Raw genomic sequence first — 4,898 nt, forward strand, 5'->3', positions numbered from 1 at the left:
TTCAACAAAATTGAGGGAGGATCTAATCAACTTATCAGTGATAGACCATTAAAAATAATATTTGATTCTGGCATATAACTTGAAGGATTTCCAAGACCTGGTTGATATTATAAAATAAAACTCCTTTTACCTCCATCTAGTTATTTATGTAAACATGGGTTCTCTGCTCTGACAGCTAAAAAAACTAAAAGGAGGAACAGAATTGATGCCAAGCCTGTCTCAGGGCTGACATTCTGAAAACGTCATACATGAGTATTTACCTGAGGTTACATGAACTAATAGAGAAATGCCTCACCAATATCATTATGTGATAACTTTCGAATAACTTTAATTAACATTTAGGAGACACACAGGTATAGGAAGTTAAAACAAATTAAGAAATGTTTATTGAGGTATACTTGACATATAACATTATTATTAGTTTCAGGTGTAGAACATAACGATTTGGTATCTGTATATATTGTAAAATAATCACCACGTAAGTCTTGTTAACACATGTGATTTTTATTGCAGAGTAATATGACAGGGTAATCAATAAAAATTTTTTAAAGTAATGATGTTACATTAAGATAAAATTATATGGAAGAAATGGAAAGGAAATATAAGTTGAAGGTAAGAAGGAATGATGTACAGTATTTGACTACTAAAGAGAACTTATTCATGTATTTTGGTGCACATCAAAGCATTATGATATTTAGATCTGAATGGATAATTGAAAAGCTATCTATGTAGAGCTGGGTTGTAGTTTGCTGAATCTTGGTCTATACCGAAGAAAATGATAGAGAAAATGTAAACAATGCAGATGAAACTTACAAATATGTGCTGTCTGTAGACATTATATTGTGAATAGCAAAAAAGGAGAAAACAACGAAAACTCCCAAATGAACTATTCTTACAATATTCAAAAACTGTCATCCAATTCAGTAAAGATGTCACACATGCCACACAATTGATGAATGAATGAAATGCCAACATGTCTTCACTGTTTCACTTCCATCTCACTTGTTAACATTAACAAAATATATTCTTCAACATCCATGTTGAAACTACACTTGCTGAGCCAGTTGTTAAATATTTATCAGCAGCATGCTCTATACTGAACTTAAATATAGTTCATCTTAAATTTAGTTCAACTTAAATTTAGTTCATCTCCTTTTGTTTGTAAAACAAATTTGGTCTTGAGGTAACTTCTGCCACCAGCCTATCCATTTTCCTCTTGTTACTGTGCCCCAAGGATTTAGGTCTTACATTTCAGGATAAGTCCCTCAAATCTGAGAAACACACTTGGTAGTTTGCTCTGAAACCTGCAGGCACAAATCCTCTGCTTATCTCTGCATGCTCTTCTGCTTGAGCTCCACAGCTTTTTTGTTTCATCCAGACCAAAGAACCTCTGCCTTTTAATCAAGATATTTATATTTAAAGTAATTATTAATGTATTAGGATTTACAACCATTATCTTACTATTTGTTTTCTATTTGTCTCATCTATTCTATTTTCTTTCACTCTTTCTTGCATTTAAAAAAAAAGTTTAATCATAGTTTTTATAATTTCATTTCCTTTTTGATAAGCTTATTAATTATACATTATTTTACTATTCTTTTCATGGTTAAAGATTATAACATGCATCTTGATTTGCTAGAATCTAACAGATTTGTATTTTTACCAGTGCCAAGACTACGGAACACTTTATTTATGGTTTCAATATCACAGTAATGCTAGCCTCATAGAGGCTGAACCAAAATATCATGTAACATATAATAATTGCAAATATATTTATTATAACTTACAGATTAGTTAACAGTTATATATACAAGATAATTTTATAAAGTCCCAACAAAAACTGGTTACATTTAAATCATTAGATCTGAAGAAGTCAATTTAAAAGTCTTCTAGTCCCCTAACTTCACTTTCCCTAAATTATAAAAAAATCAAATCTGATAGTTTTGATTTCAAGTTAAAAATGATGAGATGGTGTTATCACATTTCAATACTCAGAAAAGGAAAATTTACTTGTCTGCACAAAGCCTTTCATGTGCTACATTATATGTAAAGCACCATTCCAAGATTTTAAGTGTGTAAAATGTTCAATTAAAACTTCCAAGGATTTTGTTTTTAAGACTGAAGGTTTAACTTTGTTCTAACAACTAGGATCTGGACAAAACTGGTAAGAATTATATTTCCCTTGTCCAGCTTTAAAATGGTCCCTTTGGTCCTTTCTCATTAATGTCTGATCACTTCTTTTAAAGGAGGGTAGTAAATGGAAGAATTCTTCAAGCTTTTACGTATTTGGTAGTGAGGTTGGAATCTCAAAGGAACAATTCTCCAAAATCCAGTAAATGTAAAGTGTTAATCGCTCAGTCATGTCTGACTCTTTGCGACCCCATGGACTGTAGCCAGCCAGGGTCATCTATCTGGCCATGGAATTCTCCAGGCAGGATACTGGAGTGGGTTGCCATTCCCTTCTCCAGTCAGAACTGGTAAAATTTCTTCTATTAAATGTTTGGTTAAGTTTCCCAGTGAAGCAATCTAGTCCTGGAGCTTTCTCTGTAGGAAGGTTTTTAAATCATAATTTAATGTCTTTAACAGATAAAGCATAATTCAATTTATCTATTTCTTCTTGAGTGAGCTTTGGCAGTTTGTGCTTTTCAAGGAATTTGTCTATTTCATCTGTTGTTGAACTGATCGGTATAAAGCTATTTTTTACTTGTATTGCTTTTAATATGATTAGGCTCTATAGTTACATTCCTGCTCTCATTCCTGATAATGGTTAACTATGTTTTATTGTTGTTTTTGTTTTTCTGATCAGTCTGGGTAGAAGGTTATCCTTTTCTCTCTCAAAGAGTCCGTTTCTGGTTTCATTGACTTCATTATTTTTCTGTTTTCTAATTCATTGATTTTTGCTCTTGTGTACTACTTTCTTTCTTCTGCTTGTTTCCATTTGCTCTTCTATTTTTTAATTTATAAAGGTTGAAGCTGAGATCATTGACAAGACTTGAAGGGCAAGGATTCCAAAAAGAATGGTGGTATATTCTGTAAAAATTTCCTTTCACTGAATTTGCTGATCTAGATGGCTTATGTACCATAGGGCAAGGACCAAAGGAAAGAGTGTTACCTAGGACCCTGGGAAGTCAATCAGATCCTTTGGCAATCCCTCAGACTGGGTGGCAGAAATTGTAGAGATCAGTGCCCACCAATGAGGAAGGGCCCTCATATTCTGCCCAGACTCCCACTCTAGGTGTATACTCAGTAGGAAATAGAGCAGTAGGCACAAAAGACTGAAACCTACCTTCAAATGAGCTCATCCCAGATTGACTTAACACGATCTGTCTCTACTCTTTCTGACTGCTAAATGGCAGGTTAGTCTTCTCTGATACATTAGCCAGGGCCTCAATTTACATATTCAGTTTTCCTTTCTCATGTCTGGCATTCAATCAAAGAATTACCAGACATGCCATATGTCAGTTCAAATGTGCTATACACAATGTTTGTGGTCTTGGCTGACGTTTAAAAGTGAAAGTCTCTTAGTCGTGTCTGACTCTTTGCAACCCCATGGACTATACATGGAATTCTCCAGGCAGGAATACTGCAGTGGGTAGCCTTTCCTTTCTCCAGGGGATCTTCCCAACCTAGGGACTGAACCTAGGTCTCCCTTATTGCAGGCAGATTCTATACAGCTGAGCCACAGGGAAGCCCAAGAATACTGGAGTGGAGAGCCTATCCCTTCTCCAGTGGATCTTCCTGACCCAGGAATCAAACTAAGGTCTCCTGCATTGCACTCAGATTCTTTATCAACTGAGCTATCAGGGAAGCAAATTTAAGAAATTGGTTGACATTTAAGAAATTAAAAATAGAACTACTATGTGGCCCAGAAATTTTAGTTCTGAGTATTTATCTGAAAGAAATGAAAACAATAACTCAAAAAGATTTATGTACCACCATGTTCATTGCCAGTATTATTTGAATAGAAATAACTGAAGTGTCCATTGATGGATGAATGGATAAAGAAACTGTGGTATGTTCATATGTCTATGGAATATTATTGAAAATCTTGCAATTTGCCACAATATGGTTGAAATTAGAGGGCATTATGCTAAGCAGACAGAGAAAGACAAATATTGTATGATCTCACTTGCATATGGAATCTAAAAACAAAAACAAAAAACAAGATCATAAAAGAAAGTAACTGTCCTATTAGACCCCAGAAAGATTATCTTCATGAAGAAAATAGATTTTATTAAAAGGTAGTATGGTGAAGAAAATGAATGTTTTAAAGTTATGGTGAGGGACTTCCCTGGCAGTCCAGGGGTTAAGGTTTTGCCTTCCAATGGAAGGGGTGTGGGCTCGATCCCTGGTTAGTGAGCTGAGACCCCACATGCTTCGTGACCAAAAATCAGAACATAAAAAAACAACAGAAGTGATATTAACAAATTCAACAGAAAACTTTAGAAATGATCCACACTGAAAAGAATCTTAAAAAAATAAAGTTATAGTGAATGTACATATTGTATATGCTTCCCAGCTGGCTCAGTGGTAAAGCATCTGCCTGAGAATGCAGGAGACGCAGGTTTGATCCCTGGGTTGGGAAGATCCCCTGGAGGAGGAAATGGCAACCCTACTCCGGTATTCTTACCAGGAAAATCTCATGGATAGAAGAGCCTGGCACACTACAGTCCATAGGGTTGCAAGAGTCCAACATGACTTAGCGACTGAGCACACACACTGTATATATCATAAATAATCTTTATATAATATATATATTGAAAAGAAAAAAGAAAAGTGGGTGGAAGCTTTGGGGGGCACTGTACAAGAAATGTAGAGCAACAAAAATACAAGGATACCTTTCTCCGAGTATAAAAAAGACAACTTGTTTGACATGATACTTGGAAGATTTTCCTCTG

General features: G+C 34.9%; 1 non-coding gene across 1 annotated transcript; it reads left to right on the forward strand.

Annotated features, from left to right (window-relative positions):
* Window positions 1-4,513: 4,513 nt before the first annotated feature.
* TRNAL-GAG (transfer RNA leucine (anticodon GAG)) lies at window positions 4,514-4,585 on the forward strand. The gene has a single exon. It is a non-coding gene; the product is annotated as a tRNA-Leu (tRNA).
* Window positions 4,586-4,898: the final 313 nt, after the last annotated feature.

This window comes from Bubalus kerabau, chromosome 11 (genome assembly GCF_029407905.1).
Source record: "Bubalus kerabau isolate K-KA32 ecotype Philippines breed swamp buffalo chromosome 11, PCC_UOA_SB_1v2, whole genome shotgun sequence".
NCBI lineage: Eukaryota > Metazoa > Chordata > Mammalia > Artiodactyla > Bovidae > Bubalus > Bubalus kerabau.